This window comes from Hipposideros armiger, unplaced genomic scaffold (assembly GCF_001890085.2).
Source record: "Hipposideros armiger isolate ML-2016 unplaced genomic scaffold, ASM189008v1 scaffold_145, whole genome shotgun sequence".
In the NCBI taxonomy this organism is placed as follows: Eukaryota; Metazoa; Chordata; class Mammalia; order Chiroptera; family Hipposideridae; genus Hipposideros; species Hipposideros armiger.
Genome location: NW_017731495.1, coordinates 1560791 through 1568632, shown reverse-complemented (window position 1 = coordinate 1568632; position 7842 = coordinate 1560791).

The window sequence follows — 7842 nt, the reverse complement described above, 5'->3', positions numbered from 1 at the left end:
AAATCAAAGATATATTGGACCAGGAAAAAAAACCCAAATTTGCAAATAGTGTAATATTTGTGGAAACTGCAATTAGGGATTATATTCTCCACCTAAGGGCATTCAAACAAAAATTAAATAGCGCGCATGTGGAAGAAAGCTAGACTGTAGCCAAATCTAACCTCAGGGTCTTCTAGTTACTTATTTCTACATTGTTTATCTTTAAATCTCTAAGGCCATCTAGCCGTTTCAGCCATATGTTATTTAAAAGTGAACAAATGAGAATAATTTCAGGATAAATAACGTAGTACTCTTAAATCCATATTTTCCTTGAACTAGTAGAGCCTTCTATTATTCCATAAATTAAAACAGGGCCAGTACACTGTCAAAAACTGTCCTAGCTCCTAACCTGTGTCTGTTACATAGTAGATGATCAATCAATAAATAAATTTCCTGAACAAATGATATTCAAATTATTATCTTGCCAGCATGGCAAACTGTCAAATACTTCCTGTTGTGTCACAGTTTTTGACAGAGACCACAAAAGGAGAAAAAAATATAAAATATGTCAGATACCCTGCATCCTAAAGAGAAATCCTGGACCAGCCAGGTAAACATCAGCTCATTAACCATATCATGGGGATATATAAGAGTTATGGAGTTAGGAGAAAGACTGTAGAGAGTCGCTGGCATGAATGGCGTGGCTCTCCTGCTTCCCATGCCTGCCCATAACCGGTAAAGCACATCAAAAGATTCCAGGAGGAATATTGGAAAGGTAACTCCCGGGCAATTAGGGAGCAGTAGTGCTGATATCTAAAATTTCTTTTCAATACCTAAAAGTAAGAGGGTGTGACTGGAACTGTCCCTGTTGGCAAGTATAGCAAAGAGAGGTAACTGTGTTGAAAGGGAACTGCACCCCACCAAAGTCTGTGTGTGTGTGTGTGTGTGTGTGTGTGTGTGTGTGTGTGTGTGTGTGTATTTGGAGCAGTGTACAAAGAGGCCTCTGTGGAAGGGAATGGCTGTGTTTGTCTTAAAATAAACCTCTTTCAAGACAACATTCTGGAGAAGCAAAGGGACCTCAACAAAGTATGCACTTAAAGATGCTGATGAGGAAGTCAAACTCGGGCAGCAGAGGAGACATCATTTATAGGGAAGCAAATGTAGATAGGAGTACCTAAATTCTAAAGAGAATTTCTGAAAAACCTGTACAAGCAACTCAAACAAGCAAATAAAAAATGTCTACACCATGTTGCTTTCACCTTCAGAGGATACCAGCATTCAGTTTCAACAGCATGACTAGGTAAGACCATGACCTTTCCCCTTAATCATCCTCTTTCCCAACCCACCACTGAAGGCGTCAGAAATATGTGTTAGAAAGGACGACTGTGAGAGATGAGGCATGGGGAAAAATGAAACAGATTATACTCTCCACTCTGCCATTGCAGGCTTCCAAACCTAAACCAGGCTAAAACATGGAGCTGGAGTGGCCCCTCTAAATTTGGATTAAGTAAGTTTAGATTGGACATTTTACTATCTAATCATCACTGGAAAGTCTTTAGGATCTGACCAAGTTTTTCTCTGGATGTAGATGGAGCAAGCCCAAACAGTAAGTTTCATGGTGAGAGAAAAGAAAAAACATAAACTTGATTGATAATCCGTCCTGTCAGTTCCAGCCCATTCAATAAACCTGTTACATGCAGAATAGCTCTTCACTGTAACAAATGAATGAATGAATGAATGAATGAATGAATGAATGAATGAATGAATACCTATACCTGAAGGTGTAGGAGTTAATTTATTGAATGCCACATCTGGGTTAGCATAATCTTAGTAAGAAGCAATGCAATTTTAGGGGCTGCCAGAATTAGAACTAAATCCACCATTCCTCTTTCCTCCTCTGGTCTGTCTTTTTCCCTGGGTAGTGGTTATATTCACTCAGAGTCCATATCCTTACAAGTCCATCTCCAGAGATAAAAAGGAACTTAGAGAAAAAAAAATTCCAAAGGGAGGCCCCAATAGCTTGTTTTTGGTCATGTGCCCACAGTTAGACAAATCACTGTGGTGACGGGGAATGACACAGGGTGATGACTAAACCCACCAGGAGACATCTGGGTGTGAGGGGAAGGAGTTCCCCAAAGTAAATGGGGCATGGTGGAACCATTTGCAAACGACAAAAGTACTATTATGTATTTGTCCTCCCGATTTCTTACTAAAAAATGAATTTCTCAAATGCTCCATTCACTGGTGAGAGGGCTGACAAACATATTTATGAGCATTGAGAGCTGACGGTTTTTGTCAGTGATTGTGATGACTTACTGACAGCCAGTAAATAATAAATGCTCTGAAACAGGCAGGAAAATTAATGCTTCGTAACTGTATTTTAGGTATGGAAATGCTGCTCACTTTTCAGAAACTCTGCCTACTGATATGAACGGCAAGTTCTTCAGCCACTTCTAAGGAGATGTTTGGTTTATAAGATTATCTCTATGAATTTTAATTTTTTGCCAACTGCATATGTTCTATATAGAAATAGATACATGTATTTCAGAATGCAGAAGTTATCAAACAGTTTACGAAGCGCTGTTTTCAGTTGATATATTTGGGTTTGTAGAGCTAGACTTTTATAGCTAGTTTCCATGAGAATGTGGTTTAAGTAAGTTGCCTCTTTAAGTAAGTTGTCAACGATTTAAATAAATTGCCACTATGTAAAAAGTGGTATCCTGGGCATGTCTTCATGATCCCAAAACTCATCTTACCATAAATTTGCAAATCATATTATTAGAATTATTCTCCTCTTATATTATTGTAAAATGAGATTATTTTGTAATGAAGTTGATAAAATTCATTTAAAACATTTACAAGAATCCCCAACATTACAGAAGAAAGTTATAGGTTTTGATGTTAATATTTAAATTTTCTATGTATGATTGTATAACCAATCACCTTACAGTTCACTAATCTTTTCAAATCATTTTTAGTTAAGAGCTTGACTTTTTCAGGTGTTTCATTGGATTTTTCTTAATTTTAATGAAATACTGTATTTATTAATGTTTTGTTGTTCTGTAATGATGTGTTTCGAATTGTATGTTTTTCTGTGATTATACGTTCTTCCATCATAGGTGTTTCAATTCTCTGGGCACTAATAGGATTCTTTTTATATTGAACTTTCTTTTTATTTGAAGTTCAAGAACCTCAGGATATAGTTCATCCATTTTCCACACTTGTTCTATTCTTTTCTAGAAATCAATGAGTCTTTTATTTTCTAGGTTTTGTTATTTTTTCTTTTTTCCACTTGGGAAAACTTTATTGTGATTAAAGTTGGACATTTTCTGAATTTCATTTGTTTGGTTCTCATTAACTATATTTTAGATCTTTTTTTGTCTGTCCAGTTCTTTTATTTATTTATTTATTTATTTATTTATTTATTTATTTATACTATTTTTATCTAACCTGCTTCAAGTCAATTTCATTTTCTGTACTACTGTTTTAATATATTGCTGTTTCTAATTTAACTTGAAATTCTATAGCATCATTAATTTTCTCTTAAATTTCTTACCTTAGCTGGAATAATGCCCTACTAATCTTGTTCAATTTTATCCTTATCTCCTGACTCTCTTATGCATGGTTTCATCTTGTTTTTTTTTTCTAAATAGGTTTAACTCAACCTTTTTGCTTCACAGATGAACAATTTATGGCCATGGAGGTTGAATAATTTTCCAAAAGCCATAGTGAGATGGATTAATCTACACATCTCTCCAGGTTGTCTCTTGCTCTCCAAAACTGCCATTCCAGGAACAATGTCTTGTTCAGATTATGGGGCTATAAGTTTTTCAAATTCAAAAAGAAAAACACAATTTAAACAGGGAATTGTGTATCTACTGGCTCCATAAATAAATACGGTCACATTAAGAGTTAGTAGAGCATAAGTGAAATAAACCAGACATAGAAAAGAGAAATGTTGTATGTGGAATCTAAAAAAGTCAAACTCATAGCAACAGAGAGTCAAATGGTGTTTGTCAGGGGTTGGGGATATGGAAGATGTTGATCAAAGGATACAAACTTTTACTTACAAGATGAATTAGCTCTGGGAGTATATTATTGTATAGCATGGGGACTACAGTTAATATTGAGTTGTCAGAAAAGTCATGATGCATTTTTGCAACAAAAAACATAGAAAAAATACATCATGACTTTTCCGAGAACCCATCAGTACTGTATTATATACTTGAAATTTGCTGATGGAATAGATCTTAAGTGTTCTCACCACACATAAAAAAGTAACTATGTGAGGGGTGGATGTGTTAATTAACTTTATCATGGTCATCATTTCAGTGTCTATGTACATTAAATCATCATGTTGTATACTTTAAAAAAAAAAGAGTTACTACAGCATAGCAGTAAAGAACAGAGATGCTGGAACCATAGTCCCTGGGTTGGAATCCCAACTCCTCCATTTCTAGTGGTGTTTCTCTGTGAAACTTACTTAACCGCCCTGGGCTCAAGCGTCTTCATCTGTAAACATGAACAATAACACCAGTATTTACCTCAAAGGGTGTGTTGTAAGAATAAGTTGGGTTGATGCATGTAAAACCCTTAGAATGCCTTGCAAATATTCAATAGGTGTTAGTACAGCATTGCTCTTGGCATAGTATTGAAGCATGTATCTTTGGGCCATGAGGGATGGATCACTGTGGGATGGTGAATGACAGGGTGGAGACTGGCACCCAGAGGGCTGCATGAAGACATTTGGGTGAAAAAAAAGAAGAACAGAATGCACAAACCTCACTCAGGTCCTTTGACTGTCCTCAACTTGTTACAAAAATGAGTTCCACTCTGTTTCTCTCAGTTACATGCTTATGTTATATAAGCATTTAATTAAAAAACTTATAGGGCTGGCCAAGTGGCTCAGTTGGTTAAGAGCTCGCTCAAGAGGGTGAGCTCTGAGCAATAGCAGTTCAATTCCCGGCCTGAGCTGAGCTGCTGCTGCTGCCAACAGGTGGCAGGATGACTCAGCTAAAAAAAAAAATTAATTAATTTAAACAAACAAAGAAACAAACAAACAAAAACTTATAATGCTATGGGAAACAATTAGGCACATTATAAAGGTCAGAGCACTGACAGGAAAGAGACGTCTCACTCAAAACAGACTACTGAAGAGGAGGATTCTTTATAAAGGCATCATAAAGGAAATCAAATTAGGGATGACAGATGGTGACATATCCTCAGGTAAACAACATCTGGAAGTCACCACTACTGCTAGATGCAAGGAGAGGAAGGGGTTACCAGAATAAGGTGAGGCTTGCAGCTTTAAGGAATGGTTGCTCTGCTGAAGCTGTGTCCCTCCGGAAGGAAGGCAGCATGTGCCAGCCTGTGGCAGGGCAGGAAAGAAGCCAAGAGAATAAATACCCTGACTTTTCTAGTGTCTTCCCCTCCAATCTCCTGCTTGTACCTCTCATTGGCTAAATTAAATGATAAACCAAAGGACAAGGGACCTCAGTCTCTAAGCTCTGTCCTGGTGGTGTTGTCAGCTATTGAGACGTACACTAATGAGTATATTAGTTATCATCTTCTGTCTGGCATTCAAGCCCTAAACCAGGTAACTTTAAATGATCTTAGAGCTCTGGGGTAGATGCTATAGATTGGCTCACAGCCTCTATTCCATCTGTCTTTCAGAATGCTTCCCTTTAATGCAGAGGTTTAAAGACTATAAACCAGATTACCTAGACGTGTTGCAACTACTGCTCTGGATGCAAAACAGTTTCTACTGCTGAGATGCATATCCGTGAAATCCAGAATGCAGATTAAGGCAAAGGCCACCACGTTTCTGCAGCTGGTTGTCCAGACAACCAAGGTGGTGGGAACTGAATGCTAAGAGGTCCTTACAGAGCACTGACTCCACCATCTAAGGTCTATTCACACACTTTGGAGAGGTTAAAAGGCAGCTGTGGGGTGGCAGCGCAGTGGTGGCAGCATTTTCAGATCACAGCTCTCCTACGTGGTGAGCTCCTGAACTTTATTTATACTATCCAAGAGTCCTGCTACTTCAGCCCTTTCCGTAATTTTGTGAGCATGTATTTATCTATGTTAAATCTTTTGTTCCTTAAAAAAGCTGGAGTATGCTGTGTTCCCCGCTCTGATCTGTTCCTACTCTTCAGCACATACCCTGTGCTTTCGTGTTATGGGTCACTGTTGCGCATCAACTAAACCTGAGATACACTGATTCTAAGGTCCTTCCTGGGACCAACCTACCTTTCTGAAAATCTGTCCTTTAGGTAATGCACTCTTACTCCATATTCTGCTCTAGGTTAAGCTCCAACCAACACTCTTTCAGGAAGTACCCTGCTTTCCTTTCCCTTCCCTTCCCTCCCCTCCCTGCCATTCCCCCTCTCTCCTCTCCTCTCTTCTCCTCTCCTTCCCTCCCCTCCCCTCCCCTCCCCTTCCCTCTCCTATCCCCTATCCCCTTCCCTCCTCCTCTCTTCTCTCTCTCACTGTCTTTCAATTGGCCTGGCTCACTACATGCCTCTAAATGTCTATAGCAAGTTAGTAAACTCCTCCTCCTTATTGGTTAGATAATATTTACCTCTATTTTATATATTTATGACCAAATATCCTAAAAGTATAAGAATGGGCCTCATATTGGTTTGTTTGCATGGTTATATTTTGTGTATGTGTGACAAATTCACCAGGGCCTATTCCAATATCTTGGATATAGCTATAGGATATACAGGTTAATTATTGATGAACTTAGAAATGTTGCTTTCCACATGCAGTCTTCTTAGACTATAGCAAAGAGAGGCCCATAACTTGCAAAATTAACACTGCTGAATTGTCATATGACATTTGTTATTCTTTAACATTTAAGCCAAAAATAAAATGTGCATGAGCTGCCAATGGTTTCTATTAGCTGAAGAGCATTAGAAAAAATTTTTAAATGATTATGTAATCTGCTGTGCATTGTTTTAAATTGGCTTAAAAACCAGAAATTCATACCTGCCATTGCTGAATTTCCAGAGAAGCATTGTTGGCTCCTAGGAATTAATAAGTTTTTCTTTGTATGCTTTTATGTCTTCCAAATATAAACAGAAACATATGTTTTCATCTCTGAATGCATATATTAAAAACTAAAAAGTTTTAGACTTGTCAAAGGCACACTACAAAAGTGAATATCAACACAGCTAGCTACAAAGAAAGAGAATTATGCCAAAAAATAAAAACGGATGAGAAAATACACTGCAAATTAATATCACCCTATAAATACAAAATATCAATACTCTATTTTAAATGAAGATGCCTTTAGAGTTAAATCCAGGTATATATGGGCAGTTAGTCTATGGCAAGGGAAGCAAGAATTTACATTGGGGTAAAGATAGTCTATTTAATAAGTGGTGCTGGGAAAATTGGACTGACATATGCAAAAAAATGAAACTGGACCACCTCCTCACACCATATACAAGAACAAATTCAAATTGGATTAAATACTTAAATATAAGACCTGAGACCATAAAAATCCTAGAAGAAAATATAGGGTCTAAATTTGCAGACATTACCCTGAGCAATATTTTTACTGATACATCCCCATGGGCTAGGGAAGTAAAAGGAAAACTGAACATATGGGACTATATCAAACTTAAAAGTTTTTTCACAACAAAAGAAACCATCAATAAAACCAAAAGGAAGCCTACTGAATGGGAGAAGATATTTGTCAACGAGATATCTGATAAGGGGTTAATATCCAAAATATATAAAATGCTCATGCAACTCAACACCAAAAAACAAACAACCCAATTAAAAAATGGGCAGAGGATATGAAGAGACATTTCTCCAAAGAGGACATACAGATGGCCAACAGGCATATGAAAAAAT